This window comes from Mustela lutreola, chromosome 9, assembly GCF_030435805.1.
Source record: "Mustela lutreola isolate mMusLut2 chromosome 9, mMusLut2.pri, whole genome shotgun sequence".
NCBI classification, from domain to species: Eukaryota; Metazoa; Chordata; class Mammalia; order Carnivora; family Mustelidae; genus Mustela; species Mustela lutreola.
The window spans coordinates 134590240-134612551 of NC_081298.1; positions in this window are offsets into that span (position 1 = coordinate 134590240).

Consider the following 22312-nt stretch of genomic DNA (forward strand, 5'->3'; position numbering starts at 1 on the left):
AGCAAGAGAGCCACAGCTGTTGGAGGCTGGGGTCAGGAGGAAGGCTCCCTCCAACCCGGGAGAGTGGCTTCTGTGGAGAAGAGCGCGGAGGAAAATCAGCTGAGGTGGGGCAGAGTGAGGATCCTAATACTGGGTACTTTTCGGGGCCCAGGTCTTGTAGATATCTGGCAGTAAAAGTAATCCGTCCTACATAACCAACAAACGAAACACCTTAACCAGAGTGGTTCGTAAGACTATCCCTCAAAACACTATGAACATAGAAGCCAAAACTCTGCTGGCAGAGGAAAAACGTGCCCTAGTGGAAAATGGGTGAGCTGAACGCGGGCTGAACAGCTTCCCACGACACAAGAGACGAGATGGGCGCGTGGAACAGGTCCAGCCTCAGACTCGTCATGAGACAGGGGAGACCGAGGGAGGGTCTGGTCCGTTTGGACCATCAGAGCAGAGGACACAAACCTGGTGCCTTCAGAAACAGAGGTTCATTTCTCATACTCCTGAAGGATAGGAAGTTCAGAATCAAGGTGCCGGCAGACCCAGCCCCGGGCAAAGACCCCCTTCCGGTTTTGCAGAGGGAGGCCAGACGGTCCCAGGGCTGGGAGACAGGCAAATCCCAGGTCTCTTCCAGGTTTCGTAAGGACATTAATCCCTCCGGGAGGGCCCACCCTCACTCCTAATCTAACCCTAATTCCCCAAAGCCCCACCCCCAAATACCGTCCTATGGGGGTTCGGGCTTCAACATACAGATTTGGAGGAGCACAGGCATGCAGTCCAGAGCTTCATGTCCCCCCCCTCCCCAGATGCACCTGAGACCTGCTCGAAGTGACAGGAAATGGTTCGCCACTCAGCAGTCTCCTGGGCCCCGTAGGCTGTCATTTGATATAAGCCTCAGGCAGGAGCATCGCATGTGAATCCCAGCACTACTGAGGTTTGAGCAGAATTCGTCCTTGAGGGGGCTGCCCAGTGCCCTGGGCAATGTTTAGCAGCACCCCTGGGCTCTGTCCACTAGAGACTAGCAGCGCCCACACCTCCCAGACAGCTGAGTCCCTGGCATTGTCAAATGTCCCCCTGGGAGGCAAAATTGCCCTCAGTTGGAAATCACTCGATTAGCTGAAATTCGAGCGAAATTAACATGACTTCCCATCCTTCTTCAAGAATCAGTGCAAAGGTGGGTCTGTTTTTTTTTTTTTCTATGCAGATTTTCCTCTTCCGGATCAGAAAAGTGACTCCCCCTCTGGTCCCATCTCTCTCATAGAAGGCATCCTGTTATATTCTTAGAGTTTTTTAGTTGTTTATCTCCCGAAACGGAACTGTAAGCTCTTTGAGGCCAGGACTGCGGATGATCTCTCTTTAGAAGACTTAACACGTGGACAGAAGCTGGTACACGAGGGAGGTGTGAGTGAGTGCATTAATTCCACAGCCACGAGCCTCTCCATAGCCTGGGCCCAGTGTCTGTTTCCATCTCAGAGCCCCCTCTGGCCTCCCCGGGGCCCTACCACCAGCCCTCCGGAAGGCCTACTGTTCACCACCTACCCCTGCAAATACCCGCCTCCTCCTCAAATGTCCTTCACCTTCACCTCTCCCATACCCACCAGCTAAAATCCTGGCATCTGCCAGACCTATCTCCATGCCACTTCCCCTCGGAAGTCATTTCCAAACCTCCCAATTAAAAATAACCAACCGCCTATGCCTCCCCCATTATCCCAGCCGCTTCGCCCAAAGTGCTTTTTAATTCTGTTACGGACATTTCCAGATCCATCCTGTATCCCTTACTAGACAGCAACCTCCCCACGGGCAGGACCTGTCACTATTTATTTCATCTGTTCCTCTGAGCCTCGCAGAAGCCTGGCATGCAGCAAACATCACTCAAATTTAATTCGAGGCCCAGGGAGAGGACTGGCCAGTGTCGACAGTGAGCTTGTAAGTGACCGATTATTTTCCCTTAGTGCAGCCAAGATGAAGATCCTAGTTATTTGAAAACGTTGTTGATAATACTGTAAAAAAATTACTGCGAGGGAGAACTGCCCTGCCAAATTATTATTCCTGATGAGAGAGGGGTCTCTATTCATCCAAAATCGCTATCGTTCCTGGTGGTGGAAAGTCAGAAGGAGCCCTCTGAGACCCTCTGGACCAGCCCCACCACCACACAGGACCAGAAATGTCCAGAAGGAAGCGAATCTTTGGCTCTTAAGGAACGTAAAGGAAAAGAATTTTCTTGTGGTCTCCTCTGACAAAAGAATTATTCCAGCCACCCTGTAACACATCATAGGATAGTTCACGTGGACATTTGCATCTATTGTTTAGAATTTGTAATTAGAAATGGTCTTAATTTGTGCTGTTATATTATTCTCCTGAAGGGGACAAGCTTAAGTGACTGGTTTGTGTAACAAGTCATGGCACTAACCTTTGCACCAGGCTTTAAAAATTACAAAGCCTTCACACACCTCCACACACCTCATAACTTCTCTGACTCTTTCTTACAGCCCTATGAGAAAGGCAGACAGAACAGGGAAGCATTCCTGGGAATGAAGATGAAGACTGGGAGTGCAGAGGTGGCAGCCATGTCCAGCGGGTCTCCTGTGCCTCTCCCAAGAATGAAAAGACCCATTCACACCACAACCACAATGGAAACTGCCAGGAAGGTGAGCTCAGCGCTTCGTGGAAAATGAGCCTAAAAAGGGAAAAAGGCTGCCCCTCTTTCATTAGACAACTGGACTCCAGAAAGTCCTGAGGCTGCAGATAAGAAAAAGCCACTTGAACTGAGAGATTGGGAGTAAGGTTCAGTGGGGGTCGGAGTCTTCTGTTTTCCTGCAGAAACAGACTGGGCCCAGAAAGCAGCAGCCATTCCGGCATCAGCCCTGGACAGTCTCTAGTGACTTCAGGAGTCCTCTGTCAGAGGGTGAAATTGCAATGGCGGGCTGGTTGATGAGGGATCCCTTAGTGCCAGGTGCAGCCTGAACCAACCTTCAGGTCACTCCTGAGCAGTTGAACAGGTTGTGCACTGAACAAGAACCCCAACAGAGTATGTAGGTGGCAAGACTTGCTTTGGCTTCTAATTTGCATAAAATTATGATATGGACTAGCAGAGGCCCTGGTGTGGGTGAAGTAGGTAGCCCACCCACATAGTAAGTTTTCCAGGGTTCCTGCCTTCACCCATGCCTAAACATACCTCTCCCCTAATTGACTCTAGCACAAAACATAACAACTTAGCTTTCTTTTTGGAGTAAGACAGGATACCGCTTATTAAAGTGTGACAGCCATGGCCAGTCTTTAACACCTTAACTCAACCAATTATGGGATCAACCAATAAGAAGCAGGGTCGAAGGGGAAAAGGAGTAGTGGGCAAGTCAGCTCCAGAGAGGAGACAGAGGTGATCAGGCTTCCCTCCCTGGGGACAACTATGACTTTGAGGTACAAAACACACATTAACTCTTCTGTCTTGCAGCAACACTTTAGAGAAGGTGCCATTACACTTGTTTGATTGAAGTTCAGATGGGCCAAGATCACACAGATGATAAAGGGTGGCACTGAGTTCACACACAGATTTGTTCAGTTTCACCCCCCATAAACGCTGCACCCCACTCTGCTATCTCCTATGGAGGCTTTGCTTTATAAGGAGATGGGGTCCAAAGGGACAAGGCCAATATAATGTTTAGAGTACTCCTAGAGGTAAGAATGCCACTAACATAATGGGAAGTCTACTAGGGATGACCAGATGGCATGGATGCCATTAATATCCCCAACTCTCCAGGAGAGAGAACAGAAGTGCTCTAGCTCACTCACCCTGGAGCTCCCAGCTGGTAGGCAGCAAAACAGGGATTTGAAGCTATGAAACAATGATCGGAATCAATTATCCCCAAATTTAAAAGTTTAATTTAAAAATAAACAAATAATGGGGCACCGAGTGGCTCAGTTGGTTGAGTGACTGACTCTTGATTTCAACTTAGGCCATGGAAATGGAGCCCCACATCACGTTCCATACTCGGCATGGAGTCAAGAAGAACTCTCCCTCTCTCTCTGCCCCTCTCCCCCTCATATATGCACTCACACACTTTCTCTCTCAAATAAATAAATAAAGAAGCAGCGAGGGGTGCAGGCACCCCTGTTGAGGCAGGGGCTTTTATTGTGTTCCACATGACTTGTAAGATAGGATCTGTCTCTGAAGTTCTTATTTAAACCTGATGAAGTTGGGCAGAAATGATACACAAGGAATCCATGATGAAGTCCTTCCAATTTTCAGGATTTCAGGTTCCTGACTGATCATATGGGAACTTCATTTTCAAGGTTTTTCCAGCCAGGCTTTCTGGGATTCTGGGATTGAAAGAGAGAAGGCCCTCCAAACGAGTCAAAGTATTTTTATGGCCAGTGCCGTCATGTACTCCTCTCACGTATATGAGGATGGTGCACCCCACCTCCCACCATGGTTCTGTAGGACCCCTGCATGAGTCATATACACCCCATTCACACCACCATGGGGCTTGGTCACATGACTTACTGTGGCCCGTGGATAGGATCAAAAGTGATTCTCCACATCCCACAGAGGTCACCATATCCATTGCCTGAATCCATTGTCTCCTTTTCCCTTTGCCACAAGATCAGGATGAGGGGCTAGTCGTTGTCCCAAAATGAGGAAACCCTGGATCAGAGCCTCAGTAATATGAGGACCTGCAAAGAAATAACAATAATCAGTATTTATTATCATCCACTGAAATTTTGGTGATGTTTGTTACTACAGCAAAATCTAGCAAAGGCTGACTGATACAGGTTTGAGTCACATGACTTTGAGGAAACGTGATTGGGTTGAAAATGAATTTTGGTCATACAGTGAAGTTTTAGATGTGTGTGAATTTTCCATAGAATAGGGACCCATCTAATCTTTCAGTCAGTCAGGAGGCTCTGTGCTGCAGATACATTCACAAAAAAGACTCCCTCTCCTCTCTCACACGCCCCTGTTGTCTAACAGTTATGGTTAATAATTCATTAAATCCATTAACTATCTATTGAATTTCTACTCTATGTTTGACATCATTTTAGGTGCTGGGGCCGGAGCAGTAAACACAGCAGAGTGTCTGCCTTCCCAGAGCTTACGTTTCCCAGGAGGTTACCTTCCAAGAGACGCATCTGGGAAGTCCTGATCCCTTAGTGCTGTGGGAAGTCTCAGCCAAAAATCATCCTCCTCTTACCTCCCTAAAGGAAAAAAAGAAGGAGCATCATGAAATTTTTCCAGCTCAGATCGCAGCTGCCTCCCTGCTAAGGGAGCCCCACACACACAGCCCTCCAAGACTGTGAACAATCCCTGCCAGGCACACCGCCCTTCAGAGTTCACAAACTGCTTTGTCCTTCATCGCTTGTTTGGATTGTCTCAATACCTCCTCCAATAGACAAGGCAGGGTCTATCATCTCCATGTTCCAGAACAGGAAAGCAAGGATCAGAGTGGGGAAGGGACAGGTGCAGGCTCAGAGGGCCATGGAGGGACAAGACCAGCTAGCATCCTGATTCACAGCCCAGTACCCTTCCTGTTCTGTGTTCTCGACGGCTCAGATACGATCATGAGAATGTGATTCATGTTTATGAGCAGTTTTCATTGACAGAGTTTCACTAAAGGATCCTAGAGATGCTCCTGGAACAAATGTGTGCCATTTACTCATCCCCAGTGAGTACCATCTACAGCTGTGAAATGAACTATAAACCTTGAATCAAGCTAAAGTCAGCTTCGGCCTATTTTCTGTGCACAGAAAGCTCCTCCCAAGTGCAGAATGAGAATTCATGTCTATGCAGCACTGTCCAGTTGGGCAGACTTGGGTTGAAACACAGCTTTGTTAGCTAAGAGCTGTAAGACTGGGGTGAACCACTTTCTCTCTGAGCCATGGTTCTTTCCCCCATGTGACAAGAGTGATGCCCACCCTACAAACGGGGTGTCAGTTAAACCGGGTTTTCCTGGGGAAGCATTGATCCACAAAAAGCCTGACCCGGACACTCAGCGGGAAATGTAACAGTCCTGACAGGAGTGTGCTCTCCACAGCTCAAGCCCAGAGAGGACCTCTCGAATGCCACCAGCTGCTGTTTGGGGGGCATCATCCAGAAATTTCCTAAGGTCCCCAGGTCTTCAGTCTGGTGCCACTCCTCCAAAGCATCCATTTCCAAAGGTCCCTCTGCCTGTTCATTGGACATTTGAGTCCCATGTGTATCAAAGAAAGATCATAAGCAATCCCTCATTTCTCTAGCACAACAAGCATCAAGGAAGGTTTCAAAAGACAACCTTTGCTGCAGGAAGCATAGTACTTGCCCTTCTTGTTTCAGCTTCACAGATTGGAAGGTTGAAGTCCTGCTGCCCTGGGGTGGGACAAGGCATGAGGGGGAGGGCTGTCTGCAGCGCGCGCGCGCACACACACACACACACACACACGCTGCCGTCTACCCTTCATGCTCCCAGCCCACAGAGCTAGGGATCAAGGGCTGCCCAGAATTCCAAAGGCTTGGCACAGAATCATTCAGCTGGGTCCTACAACCTCCTCTGGAAACTGAAAGGTTAACCGTGGGCATGCTCTCACCAGGGCGGGGTGTTCCTGACCTTCTAAGGACGCTGAGGCTTAACGGCGTCTTTCTGGTCCCAGGGCCGGTATCTCCACGGATTCGGGAAGCACACATCCCGATCTCCTACATGCTGAGCTACCTTGGTATTTCAGAAGAACACCACCTCCAAATCAGGACAGAGAGTCGGTCATATCTACCACGGATCAGGAGGTCTCAGGAGCTGGTTTGTGGTGCCAACCTCATGGGAGGCTCACAGCCCTGTAAGATTGTGAAGAAAACCCCATTTACAGGAGAGAAAACTGAGGCTGAGAAAAGTGAGCTTCTCCAGGTCATGATCTCAGGGTCATGAGATCCAGCCCCATGTGGGGCTCTCCTGGCTGTGGAGTCTGCTTGAGTTTCTCTCTCCCCTCTGCCTCTCTCCCACCCCCCAACTCACACCTGCTTGCTCTCTCTCTCTCTCTCTAAAAAAAGAAAAGAAAAGAAAAGTGAGCTTCTAGTTGGAACTCACATGGGTGATGAGGCAGAGTCCCTTTCAAGCTCTGTCCACTTTGGGGGTCAGACTTGGGAAACACTTGGGTGGGGAAATGCAGTCACTGCACCAACCCAGACGAAAGGGACCGAAGCTGTCGCTCTGCTCCCAGGTGCCACCCTGCACCAGGTTCAAAATAGTGGCTTTTGGCTGGATCCTGGCTGAGGCGACGCAAAAGCAGATCTCAGGCTCCCAGGGCCACCCTGGCCTGGCCCAGTGGCCTGGGCTAGGAATGCTACAGAAGACCTTGTTGAGAGGGCAGGGGGGCTTCCCAGGACTCCTCCCTCTCCCTTTCCTCAGCCCTCGGAGCTGCTCACTTTGGCTCCACCCCTGGGTGTGGCCTCCTTCCCCTGGGATGGTGGATCCTGTTCCTGCCCTGATGGTGGGGAGGTGGAGACAGGGGCCTCAGGGGCAAGGCTACAACACAACCCCTCGTTAGTCATTCATCCTGTCTGCTACTCCCTACTACTTTGGCAGCTCCCGCAAATAGCAGGCAAACCCAGAGGAGGCCTGACTCCGGGGAGCATGGGTTCAGAAGGCAGTTGAAGGTGGACTCACCAGGGACGTGGACGTCTGTCGGATGCTGAGCTGATGCTGAGAATACATTGAACACATCCCAGACACCTGGGATCCGACATCAGGTGCCCTTGATGCTCTCATCTTAGATTCTTCCTTCTCACACTTTCTTTTTTTTAAATTTTATTGATTCATTTATTGAGAGAGGGAGAGAGAGCATGAGCAGAAGAAGGACAGAGAGGGAGAGGGAGAAGCAGACTCCCCACAGGGAGCAGGGATTCTGACATGGGGCTCGATCCCAGGACCCCAGGATCGTGACCAGACCCAAGGCAATCGCTTAACCAGCTGAGCCACCCGGGCGCCCCCTTTTCTCACTTTCTACCAGGACCCAATATCCCACCTGTCAGCACCTACAGGAACATCTTCTGTCCCATCTAAAGGAGACCTGCTACCCTCAAGGAAGGAGGTAAGGAGCTGCTTCTCTTGAGTACCTGCTATATTTAAGCCATGGTGCCAGGCTTTTCACAAGCCCTCCATTCCATTAATCATTTTACCAACACTGGAATACAGCTACTGCCATTTTACAGACCGATGGGAAGTTTTCAGAGCCAAATGTCACGTTTGCAACTCCTCTTCAGATAGTTCAGCAAAAAGCAATGCACGCATATAAAATGTATATATATCGTGTATATAACATGTAGCCATCACACATATACAGAGAGGGACTGAGCGAGAAACAAACATGACAAGATGTTAATTACCAAGTTTAGGTAAGGCATATACAAGTGTTTGTTGCTCTGTTCTTTCAACTATTAGGTAGTATGAAATTTTTCAAAATAAAAATCTGGAAGAAGTCTCAATTAAACAATAAACTACAGGGCCACCCTTTCTGGTGCTTCTGCCCTTTATGGGTTCTGTGCCTCTGCACAGCTGTCACCTCTGGTCCAGGTCCGCTCTTCCGGGAAGCCCGTCGGACAAGAGCAAGGCTGGACCCCCAGCCCCACAGCCCCAGCCCACTTGCTGGAGACCAGCTCTTAGCCTGCAGTATCACACGGGTCATCCCTATAATTCCCTCCTTCCACAGTTCCTCGTGCCTGTCTGCACACCCCAGTAAACCCAACAGCCCAACAGGCCCTCAGGAAAAAAGCTGGTTGACAAATGAATCACTGAATTCTACTAATCCTGACACCCAAGGTCTTTCCACCAGCCACGGCAGCGATTGGCTTCTTGACCTCAACACCCAGAGGAGGCGAGCTTGTGGCACTGGCCCCGACAGGTCCCAGAGCAGAGTGATAACCCCCACCCCACCCTGGGCCACGGGTTCCAATCCATGTTCCGCCTCTCGCTGGCTCCGTGTAAACTGGCCCCTGTCACCTCACTTAGCCTCTCTGTTACCTCAGCTTCTCCTCACCAAGGGTGGGGATAACACATCTTGGCCTTGTGTAACATTATGAACTTAGATATGATGCAAATAAAGTATCTGGCGCGATCCTAGGCCCACAGCACGTGCCCAGTAAATGGTGGCCGGCCGTGTCCTCTGACTCCGAAGAGCTGCTCTGGGGAGATGCAGAGGCTCACCCCCAGAAGGGGCTGGGGGTGCTGTCCTTTGCGCTGGGCCTCTCCGCTCCCCCAGGACCCCCACATGGTCACAGGGAGGGCCTGAAGGCGTAGGCCAGGGATGAGCGGTTGTGTGTTCATGCGTGTGTGTGTGGGCATGTGTGTGTGTGTGTGTAAGGAGTAGCAGGAAGCCACCATCTTTCTCTCATAGGCTCGGGAAGGTCCTCAGGTCTGACCCACCCCACGCTGAACCCCTGACGGGAGGCGTATTGGGTCCCAACTGGATTATAAGTCCCTGATTTCCTCATGAATGGGAGGAGCTGCTGCGTATTTGAAGCGGAACCTGAGGCAGAAAGAAATGGGCAGATTAACGGTGCTTGAAGGGAGCGGAGGGTCATCCGCCACCCCTGCCAGAGCACACAGTCCTCCAGCGGCTCGGCAACATGCGAGAAACACATATCTCCTTGAAAGACGTTTTCTCATTTGGGCTTCATCCTGGCACCCATTTTAATTAATTACAGGGACATCTGAATCCACCCACCAGTGTTCAGCCTTGCAAAGTGGTCGGTCCCCGAATGTCTGGGTCTCGCCAGCAAGGATCCAGATGCTTCCAACGGCACCTGTGGGTCCAGCTTCTGTCACCACCACCCCCACCCTGACAAGCCACGGGAGCCACCTGCCCACACAACGTGGTCACATGCCTGCTGCCTCTTGTCTCCTGAACATGCTGTTCCTTCTGCCCGGAACGTCACTCACTTCCTTTCTCTGCCAGGAACATTTCTGGGCATCCTCTGTGAACCAGTTCGGGAATTAGCTACTCTGTAAGCCATCCGACACCCCTGGGGGGGGAGGAGTTCGATGCCCCCGCCCCTCTGCTCCCCTTCTGGCACATATTACCTGAACACTTCACATTCTGCCCCCATCCAAACTCTGAGCTCCCTAAGAGCAAGGATGATGTAGTCCGCACACCCAACAGTTAACTGCTAGTCAATATGCGTTTGTTGACTGACTGACTGATGTACAGAGGCTGTCTGGGCTGATTTGTTAAAATCATCTCTCATCTAAAAACAAATATGCTTGTCCAAAGTTTTCTAAGCCTCAGAAATATTAGCAAAACACTTTTCTAACCTCTCTCCCCAAATGTTTTCATCTTAAATTTCTAACTCCTGCCACCCCCGTCAGTCACAGAACCATGACGAGCCTGTTCTCACCCCCATTCTCTTGGCTTTGTGGGAATCCCGGGCTTTCAAGGCGCATCTGGCGAGCAGCAAGCCTTCCTCATCTCCACAGCCGCTCCCCCTCCACGACAAACATAGCCTCGCTCCCCTCCACCTGAACTGGGGCCATATCAGAGCAGGATCAGAAAGCCAACCTGAGAATCTCAAGGAGATTAAGGCTGTTGAGGCTGGGCTCCAGACTAAGGAGAGGAGGACTCCCGTGAAGAACTGCTGTGCGCTGGGGAAGAAGGGACTCAGAGCCGGCCAGACACTGGTCTTCCAATGTCCGAAGGACTGATGCATGGAAGGAAACGGGCGGACTCAGAGTGGACTCGAAGGCCAGACGAGCACCCAGGAGTGTACCTCCTTGTTCGCCAGGGACAGGCCAGTGCTATGCCTGTCCTTGTGATATAACGACTGTAAGAGCCTCTGTTCACTCTCAACCATCTCCTGGTTTGGACAGCAATCATACAATGCTTTTAGTTAGAGGGAAATGTTTTCCAGTTCAGCCAAGGCAGAGAGTTCTAGCAATCAGAGCTGCTCAAAGACCTAATGGGCTGGCTCTAGATGGCGAATCCCTTAGCAGAAGGGACTGTGACATATTCATCTTTATGGCCCAGCACTGAGCACTCAGATGGGGCCTGTGCCTGCTTGTGAAATGAATGAGTGACCGCCCTCAACAGGAGAGAATTGCAAAAGGTTGGAGCCTCACAAAGCAAGTCCGACCAGAAGGTCATTTAGCTTCTCCTTTCCTGCACGGCGCTTCTACGTGAGTCAAGTTCAGCCATTTAAAAGCAAAGAACTCTGGAAGCAATCTGTTGGGACTGCGATCCCGGCCCATCACTTACCAGCTGTAAAACTTTGAAGGGGTCACTTAACCTCTCTGTGCCTCAGTTTCTTGATCCGTAAAGTGGGCAGAAGAACATGCACCCCAAAGTGTGTTTGAGAGCATTTTTTAAAGTTCGTATATGTGAAGTGGCTGGCCACAGCAAGCACTTGGTAACGATTTTCTCTAATTTCTGTGATCATGGGGGTGGGGGCTGCTGGTTTGGGACTTCAGGCTGTAAACACAAGAGGCGTTACTGAGAGAGCCGGCTCACCACCATCAAAGGGGTGCCCGGGAAAGGTTAATCAGATGGCGAGCCCAGGAACCAAGATTAGGAGAAAGAAAATCCCTCCAACCCCCTTTGAATTTCAGTTATGTGTACATTTTCTTTGAACTGGTTATGCAACGCTTTCTGTTGGAGAGAGAACAAAGTAATGATGTAGGACTCAAATCTCATTTACAACTTAATTTTAAAACGGAGGAGATTTGCAATATTGGAAATGCGAGGGAGAGGAAATAAACTTTAGAGTAATTGCTCTGTCGTCTTTGAAACAGAAGGTGTTGCAGTGCTGTTTCGGCTGATGATATTCAAATGAGACGGGGCCACAGCTGTGGGACGCTAAGGGATCCCTGCCAAGGGGGCCTTCGCTTGGCTGAGGAGGAAACCACAGGCCGGAGAGGGGAGGATCCGTCCCTCACAGCCAGTCAGGGGCAAGGCCAGAACCAGGTCGCAGGTCACCAGGCTCACCAGACAGGTCTCTGCAGACCACAAAGAAAGCACAAGAGTAAAATCATAGCTAAAACAGCAACCCCACTACCATTTTGCCAAAAAAAGGGGGAGGGGGATGAGACTCTGAGCATTTCTTCAAACACAAAGACACGCCTCAAGAGATGTTCTGAGGGAAAGGAGGGTCCCCTTCCCAGGGGACTGCTCGCCGCAGGCCTGGAAGGAGCCATTTTGGTCAGTTCTTAAAAGTTTATGAGCCCAGAAGTCCACATTGCATTTTTATGTCCATTTTATAGACAAGTAAATCGAGGCAGATATATAATTTCTGTCTTCAACCTCAGAAACCTACTTCTAAGGGCATGGGAACATCAGGTCGGAGAGCCCTGTGGCCTTTGAATGTCCAAGAGCAGACAGCTCCGACCAAACCTATGCTTCGGGTACCCCTGAGATGCTCCGAGGCTCCCCAACTGTGCTTTGCACCTTGGGTGGGGCGAGGGGCATGTTGCTTCCCACCCCCTCCCCTTCCCCGGCTTTGACTCCCATCAAAGCAGCCTCTCTACTATCTGCTTTGTATTGTAGAAATTCAATATACGATGATTTTATTGCAACAGTTCACGGAGGCCCGGGGACTTCTCCAGAGTCTGGCTGCAGTGCGAAGTTGCCCTTCAAAGCGACCCAAGATCTCTCTGGTCTGGCCCCGCCAGGTCCCCGGGGGCATCTAGGCCCACCCGGAGCAGCCAGCAGTTCGGGAGAGCGGCGGAAACAGACGGCAAGGTGCAGGCAGCTGCGAAAACCCCGCGGCTTCCGCTGGATCCCCCAGGGACTGGACCAATTGGAAACCGGTCCATCTGAACACGCTTTGCTGCTGCTTCTGCTCGCCCCGAGGCAGCCAGGGCCATTCCGATTAACCCTTCCCAGCCACTCCACTTGGGACATGGATGTGCTCTGTTCTTTTTGCTGATTTAATTAACATAATATAATGGAAATAAAATAATTGAAGGGGCTGCCACTTCAGAAAAGATCATCGCGGGGCTGCTCGGGAGGCATTGTTGCGTGGTTTCCAGGCAACGCCCGGAGGCCCCAGCGGGGCTGGCGTCCCCAGGCACAGCCAGCTGCCTGGGCCTCACCCCGCAGGCTCAGTCGAGGAGGCTCAAGCCCGGGAACGTGGGCCCACGGGCACATGGGGTATTTCTTCAGGCCCCCCCCTCTTCCCTTCTGTGTGCCTGGGAGACTCGAAATGGCACTCAGCAGTTTGGAATTGTTGAGAAAATTCAAACAGAGGAAATAAACACATCGGAAATTCAACACACATGTTGTCATCATCATCATGTTATTCATGAATCTAGGCTCAGCGTTGCTTTCTGGAAATGATCTTTCTACCAAAACTTAGGGCTATGTAGATAACTGCCGTGAATGCACCCTCTGGGCCTGGAGCTCCAAACTCCAGTCGTTTTTGAGCTGGAGTTCTGGTTCTTGAGTCTGGGTTCTTCCCAAGGATCTGTCCCTAATTGCTAAGAAACCCCCCCCACCGCCGCCGCCCCAACACTGCCATGAGCTCAGAAGTTGGAGCGGAAGCACAGAGGAGAATCAGCTTCAGGAAAGACGATAGACACCACGGAGCTCAGGTTCTGATCCCCTCTGCAGGATGGCCTGCACCCCGGCCGGCTTCTCCGCATGGCGAGGCAGGGCATGAAGTGCAAGACCACAGACTAGACTAGACCCCACAGAAGATCAATGCCATGTAAAGCTCCTTGCCTCCGCACTGCAGCATCAGTGGTGGCCTCAGGTGAAGGGGGAGGTGGCAGGTCAGTGGGACAGCAAAGAGACTGACGTCTGCTGGGCAACCTGCACAGACACCTTGCCAGCTCCACCACACATGACTGTGAATCCACCATTATCACACCTTTAAAAATGATGCAGTCCCAAGGGAAACCCACTATAGCGTGATTTAATCTGGTAGAGGAATATTTTGATGCTATTGATGTCAAATTATTATACGCATGCTCTCAAATAAAATACCAGGGGTTTTATCCAATTTTGCCAAGCCATGAAGAAGAAGAAGGAAAAGAACGAGGAGGAAGAGGAAGATGAGAAAGAGCTCTGTTTACACAAACAGTTGGGGGCACCTTGGTGGTGGTCGTGGTGGTTTTTCTCCCTCTGTGACAGAAATTCAAGAGAATGAAAACTAATTGTAGGAGCTTCAACTGCTCTATCCTTTGTTCCTACCACACTGATTTCTGTTAATTAATCCAGCGTAATGGAAAAGTCAGTTATGCTACGTTAATGCCACGTGTAGAGAAAGCTGGAGGAACGAACACAGATGGAGAGCAGTCTCGTCTTGATAAACACTTGAAAAGTTCCTGTCAGCCTCTGAGATAAATTTGGCTTGAAGTATCCCAAACATTGCCCACCTCCCCATGGGAAAAGAAAAGCCAATTACAGGTTGGAAAGGAGCGTGATCAGATTTTCATTAAAAAAAAAAAAAAGCAAAGTCAAAAAATCAGCACCCCGATTTGACCATCTCAATCCCGTTGCCCACCACACAGCCCGCGTGATTCTCAGGAATGAGTTTTGGACAAGGAGTGAAGAGACCAGAGCTCTCATTCGGATCTAGCTCTGCCTCCTCCTCCCCAAACTCTCTATGACGAGCTCTCCATCCAGGTAGCCATGCATTCTTTCTATAAACGCTCCTTGGCCACATGTTGCAAGTGAGTCTCAGATGTTGTCTCCAGCTGTTCTCAGACATCTCACCTGCTCATCAGTGCGGTGTATCATGTCCTCCTCCTGGGCTGCCTGAATCACCCCTTTGTCCCCCAGGTTCCAAGCCAGAAACCACAAGTCATCTTGGGCTCCTGTCTTCTCCCTGCTTCTGTTATCCCACCAACCCACAGTCTTTATGTCCTATAAAAGCTATTGTCTCGATATTTAAATGACAACGTGGGGCACCTGGGTGGCTCAGTGGGTTTAGCCTCTGCCTTCAGCTGAGGTTATGATCCCAGGATCCTGGGATTGAGCCCCGAATCGGGCTCTCTGCTCAGTGGGGAGCCTGCTTCCTCCTCTCTCTCTCTCTCTGCCTGATTCTCTGCCTACTTGTGATCTCTGTCTATCAAATAAATAAAATCTTTTAAAAAATAAAAAAATAAATGACAATGTTCATGAAACTCAAAAGAAATGTATAAAACTGGAAAAAGCTAAAACAACTATGAAGAGTTTGCTTGGTATATGAAGTCTTTCTCTAAGTAAACAATAAAAATAATCCCATAGAAACTGGGTGAAGGAAAGGATCAATTTTCAGAAGAAATACATAAGGTGAATGAATACTTATAAAATGTTTTAGTTCAAATATCAAGGAAAATCTAACTAATATAACTATTTTTTCAAAGATGTCAATTTATTTTTCAAATGATCACACTCATTGTTTAAGGGTACAATGAGACAGTCTGTGTCCCAAAGATAGAGAATATAAAATGTGTGCAACATTATTGTTTTATTCTTGTATCAATTCCAGGGAAATAATTAGAGATGCAAACCAAAGACATATGCATATGGTGTTTATTGCCACTCTATTTTTAGTATTAAAAAATAAAAACAACCTAAATATCCAAAAGTCAAAAAATGGTAAGCACACTTTGCTATCTTTTTGACCCTCACACTAAATGTTCATGAAGGATTTGCATTTAGAATGCATGAAAATGCTCCCAATGTGTTGTTGAATGGTTAAAGGGGGACACGAAATCAAGACCCTCATTTTGGTTTTCTCTTTTAAATTTGTACTTATACGTGGTATCGTAACCGGAAAAAGATGGCCTTCGGGCACCCCATTGACATCTGAACTTAGGTTACCATACAAGATCCTTAGGGATCCAGTCCCTGGCACCTCCAGACCCTCCGGTTTCAGCCACCCCACAATTCTTGCCACTACCTTACCCCACTTTGCTATTTGATATCTCCATACCTCCACACATGATAGTTTGCTGAGATGTTCCTGGGAATGCTTCCCCCCCCCCCAACTCCCACTGCCCTTGCTACTGCCTTGTAAATATTTACTCGAGACTCAAGCTTACGTGTCTCATCCCCTGAAAAACCTCCTGCAGCTAGATTTGGGGCCCCACTTTGAGATCCCACTGGACTCAGCAGACAATGGGCAGCCCTTGACATATTTTGGGCAAGAGAGTGACATGTTCCGTCCTTTCTGACGAGTCTTCAAAGGAAGCTCACTGTCTAGCACGAGTGACAATGAACGGGGGAAAGTTAACAGGCTAGTGTTCAGCCAGCTCAGTGGAGCCCAGGGAAGACCTCCTACCATGGCTGGAAGTCTTTGCAGGAGACTTCAGCAGAAGAAACAGTTTGTGAAGACAAAATACACAAGTAAGGAAACATGTCTTTCCTTGCCTCAGTTTCTATTCTTTAGAAATCCTGATGGAGGACCAAATCAGGTTCCCAGTCTGGAAGCCTGGGCTTGAGTCTCTGTTCCACCGCTCACCAGCCCCATGGTGTGAGCCAACTCCCTTATCCGATCAGTCAATCCCAGTCCAACAACCTCTTCCTTCAAGAAGACTTCTTTAATCCCATCCTTTTCAGAATTCTCCAAAAGTGTAGACGCTAAACCAATCATCAAGCAATTATTTTTGGTCTTATACCCCAATCACAGTAGAGAGGGGTCAGACCATGGCAAGAACTCAGCAAGTTTTCCTAGAACATCTTCTTTCCCCAACAAGAGAACAAGTAAAAGCCAACAAGTATCACTCATATCTTGTTGCAGGTTCTTGAGCATCAAGAGCATTCTGGGTGGTCAGTGACACCCAGCTCATGTGTCTATTTGTCTTTCTTATCTCATCTCCCCCCATCTCCTCAGACTTTGCCCTTTTATAGCTTTGGTCCCGTACGGTAATTTTCACATTTCAAAGGCTCCTACAGGTCTGTGGAAGGCGCCATAGATAAGGATGAGGGAGAACCTGACTCATAACTGAGCAGACAGGGAGCATTTGTCTGGAAAATTCCCTGGGAGATCGCAGAAACAGGTGTCTGCTGCATTTTAAGCCCCGACAGAAGGCTGGCTCCCAGACTGTAGGAATAATTGCTTACCCACAGCCTGAAAAGCCTACACCAGACAAGTTCCCGCAGGAACCTTTCCCTTCCCTGCCTCCCAAGCCCCCACCCCACTTCCTCTCCTGCCCCCCTCCCCTCACTCTGGAGTCAGGAATGAGGAGATCGGCACCTCCCAACCGGTACGTGCCAAGTAACCTGCATAAACTCATTTGCTCCCTGAACATAATTCCAAGGAAGTACATTTTAATTAAACTTTCCAGCAAACATGTCTTTTGCTCTGTAATAACTCCACTAGAAAGGAATTGCTCTAAAGAGGCCATTCTATCCGCAAATATGGGAAATAAGTAAATGGACTTCTGAACTGGTCTTGTGGCATCTCAGTTCTCCAACCCAAGGCCTCAGCCTCCCTGGCAAGACCCTGCCTTGGCTCTCCTGCCTCCCATCTTTACTCCAGGGATTCTCCACACTTGGAATGCTTGGAGACCTTCCTTGATGCAACCAGATTCTCCCAGCCATCCTCCAGGGCCTTGCTCTGATTCACCTCAGAGACCTCTCCCCAAGCAAGCTCTTCCCATAGCTCCTACTACATAACCACACCCTAAAACATACCATTTGTTCTCCCCACCCAGAACGTGAGGGTCATGACCAGGCCACATACTTCCTGGTCTCCCCCAAAGACGCTCACGGAGATCTTTGTGCAGAGTAGAAATATCACTCAATAGATTGCCAAGATAAGGTCACCAAAGGCTTTCCTACCACTGGCAAATAATACCTGGTAAAAAGTGTTTTTAATTCATCCAGTGGTCTAGGAAAACTCTTGTCTGATGACCACCTAGAAAAATCTGGAAAGGACATACGCAATTGTTGATTGCTTCCTCCTAAATTACTTTAAGAAATGTGTGTGACTCTCCAAAATCCCTCATCTGCCATCCAACCTATAAAAAGCTCTTTCGAAAAGTGGTTTTTGTTGTGATTAACCTCATTTGGCATCGACACCCGAGTTGACCTAAATGCATTTGCCAGCAAAATCTGACCCCAAACTAAAGTGAAGCTTTTAGTTTGTGGGGAGTCATCTGTTTTGCAAAAATACTAATGTGCCTTGGTCCTGCCAGGAGCTCTGTATATTATACACATAGTAAATGTACTATGTTTCTTTTCAAAAACCCAATACATTCTGAATTCTAAAGCCATCGTGCCCCAGGGGTTGCAGGTAAGGGATTATGGAGCTGTACCTTCAAAGTTCAGAAATTTCCTGTAAAATATTTGTACTCTGAATTCTATTTTTCTGATTCATGTATTGTAATTTCTAGGGCAGGTGTTGTAGATCATATCATTGTTCCCCATTATCAGCTTTTCTCTCTCTTGTAATGTAAGAGGTTATATGCAATAACATAGGAGATTATACGTTCTTGCCATTGTCTTGAGGGTCTTCAGTGATTCCCAGGAAAGAATACTTCCTACCTCATTGACCCCAGGCTCTTCGAAAGCAATGACAACAGACACATCACACACCATTTTGAGGCTGAGTTTTGAAAGGTCATTGGATGGTTCATCTGTTGCTCTTTTCCCTCTCCTATGAGAATGTCATGTTCCTGTTGGAGAATGCACTTTTTGCCATGATCCTGGAATGAAGAAGACATGACTTCACACCATATGTAAAAGTTAACTCAAAGTGGGTCAATGACCTAGATATAAGAGCTAAAACCACAAAACTCTTAGAAGAAAACAGAGGGGTAATTCTTCATGACCTTGGATTTGACAATGATTTCCTAGTTTTGACATCCAAAACCTAAACAACAACAAGAAAATGAATTAGATTTTACTAAACTTACAACTTTTTGTGCATCGAAGGTCATTGTCAAGAAAGCAAAAAGACCAAAAAAAAAGTGAAAAGATAACCTACAAAATGGGAGAAAATATTTGCAAATCATATATCTGCTAAGGGTCTAGCATCCAAGAATATAAAGAACTCTTACAATAAACAACAAAAACTGGTTTTAAAATGGGCAAAGAGCTTGAGCTGACATGTCTCCAAAGAGTTTCACAGATGGCTAACAAGCACATGAAAAGATGCTCAACATCATTAGTCATTAGGGAAACGTAAATCAAAACCACAGTGAGGTACTACTTCCCATTCCCTAGGATGGCTATCACTCTAAAAATGAAAAATTGCAAGTGTTGGTGAGGGTATGGAGAGATTGGAACCCCATACCTGACTGTTGGGATTGTAAGTAGTACAGCCATTGTGGAAAGTAGTTTGGTGATTCCTCAAAAAACCATATGACCCAGCAATTTCACACAGTACAGACTCGAAAATACAGACCCCAAAATTGAAAACTGATACTCAAGCAAATACATAAAGAATGCATGTTCCTAACAGCACTAGTCACAATAGCCAGAAAGTAGAAACAGTGCAAACATGCCCAAACAGAATAGATAAATGAGTTGTGGTCTATCCACACAATGGAGTAATACTTATCCATAAGAAGGAATGAGGAGCTACTTGGTGTTATAACGTGAATGAATAAATCTTAAAAGCACTGCTCTAAGTGAAAGAAGCCAGCACAGAAGGTCGCATATTGTATGATTCCATTCATATGAGATATTCGGAATAAGTTGGCCCACAGAGAAAGATCACAAATCACTGCTATAGTAGAAAGAGGGGAACAAGGTGTTTAATGGTTATAGGGTTTCCTTTTGGAATCCTGAAAATATTTTGGAATGAGACAGAGGTGGTGGTTGCACATTATGAATGTACTAAATTCCACTCAGTTTTTCACTTTAAAATAGGTAAAGGGTGCCTAGGTGGTGCAGTAGGTTAAGCAACCGACTCTTGGCTTTAGCTCATGTCATGATGTCAGGGTCACGGGTTGAGCCGCACTGGGCTCCATGCTCAGCGTGGAGTCTGCTTGAGTTTCTCTCTCTCCCTCTCCCTCTGTTCCTCACTCCCACTCTCAAATAAATAAACAAATCTTTTAAAAAATAGTTAAAATATTACATCATATGCATGTCACCTTCATTTTTAAGAAGAAAGAGATAAAAAGGAATAGGAATAGGAGGCTACAAGTCCTCCCACTTGGACCTTCCCAACTAGTGACCCCAGATGGTTATAGATTTGGAAACACACTGATATCCTCTGTTTTGGGGGCAGCCAGAAGAGCCTGAGGTGGCCAGAGACCCTGGCCATTCCCTCTACCGGACAGAGTCTAGGACATTTCCCCAGGTCATGTGATCTGGTAGTTTTTTTATGGGTCAAGATGTGGGAGTTGGGAGACATTGTTTTTCATGTCCTCTCCCCCATTCCACTGGGGTCAGCCCTGGTTGCCAGGCATGGAGGGGGTTCTGGGCAGAATGCTCACCACCAGGCTCTGAGATCAGCTGTGGCCAGCAGGGTCCTGACAACCTAGGGGTCAGAGGGTCCTCTGTTGGCCCCGAAGCTCTATGTGACACTGATGCTGGAACCCCTGTGCCAGGCTGTGGTAGCATGCCAGGAGAGTTTAGCCCAGGCTCAGCCCCCAAAAGGCTATGTGGGAGAGGACAGCTTGCACAGTCCTAGGAGGAGCTTTTCATGCTTAAAACTTGTACAACTATGCGAGGGGAGACAAAGTACTGGCAATTGGAGTTTCTGCCTTTCTGGAGGAAGGACATCAAATTTTTTAAGAGCTTGAGCCACATCAAAAGAGACGTTGGAGCTCTTAAATCAACTATTCTAGAAGTCAGACTCAAGAACAAACTCTCAGAAGTAGCAAATGTGAAAACCACGAATGATAAGCTGGAAAGTGACAATCCCCTATTTGGACTTAAAATAGATTCTTATGGGGGTGCCTGGGTGGCTCAGTTGGTTAAGCATCCGCCTTCTGCTCGGGTCATGGTCCCAGGGTCCTAGAATCGAGCCCCGCATTGGGTTCCCTGCTCAGCAGAGAGCCTTCTTCTTTCTCTCCTTCTGCCTGCCGCTGTTCTTACTTGTGCTCTCTCTCTATCTCTCTGTCAAATAAATAAATAAAATATTTGTTAAAAAATAGATTCTTATGGAAAAGCGTGAAGAGAAGGAAAATCCAAATGTTTACAGCAAGCTGGGCTGAGCGCCAACATTACAGGTAAGTCTCCATCCTTAGAAGACTCAGCTAAGCTGATCCAACAGCCGGTGCTACAACCAAAACATCCTTCAAAACCCATCAGAAGTGTGCAGCATAGCGTCAGGAACACCAACACAGGGTTTGGAGGAAAGTTCCAATCTTCGTAGAAGCCTAAAGCTGCATTCACAAGAATCTCAAAAATGGGAAGGAAGAGTAGGCAGACTTATTCAAGAGAAAGACAATCTGGGAAAATCCGAAAGAGCCTATGGAGCAAGTTCTGAACCATAAAGAGAATCAGGTCAAGTCGATACGTGCACGTGTGCTCAAGATAGCCCACTGGGCGGCTGGCAAGGGTCAATCAACAGGGAGTATGAGAACTTGGAACCAGGCGTAGGGAAGACACCTCGTGGAGGGAAAGCCCTTCCAAAATGAGCCAGAGGCATCATGAAGAATCTGATTTATGTGGCAGAGTTAAATTTTTATTGAAAAACTCTCTCATAGAGAAGAAATGGAATGAATGCGGCATGAACTGAAGAAGCTAGAAAAATCAATGGCACAGAAAGGTCATATGGAAATTCCGCAAACCCAAAGCTTCACGGCCGTCAGAGAACAACCCTCCTGGAAGGAGGAGGGAGGGTAACCAAACCTCCAGCAGAAACATGGAATCACCCCTGGACTGCAAAAACATAAAGAAATTTTTACCCCATCTCCAATTTATAGAGAATTTACCCCATAAATATAGAGGAGACTCTTTCCAGTGCAGCTGAGAACATCAGCACAGCACGTGAAGGGTAGCTTGCCTGTAAAATTCAGGCCAAAGTTATCTCAGGAAAATTCAGAAGGATCCCTGGACGACATCAAAGCCACCTTATTTCCCTAGGAGGAGGAGTTCGAGATATTCGGGTTTTGTTTTTTTGGGGTGTTGGGGTTTTTTAAAGAAGGGGGAGGAGCAGAAGGAGAGGGAAAGAGAGAATCTCAAGGAGGCTCCCTGCTGAGAACAGGACCCTGAGATCATGACCTGAGCCAAAACCAAGGGTCAGAGTCTTGACCTACCGATCCACCCAGGTGCCCTGAGGATTTCACAATATTAAGATGAGAACCTTGTCAACTCAAAAAAAAAAAAAAAAAAAAAAAAAAACAACTCAATGACATAAAAAAGGGACATATCTCACAAAAATTGAATGAGGTAAATGTAAACATTCTACAGAGTATCCTTCTGTCCTTGATGATCCAAATGGGAAATCTGACAGAGGCTTGAGAGGTCAACCAGAGACCTTCTAACA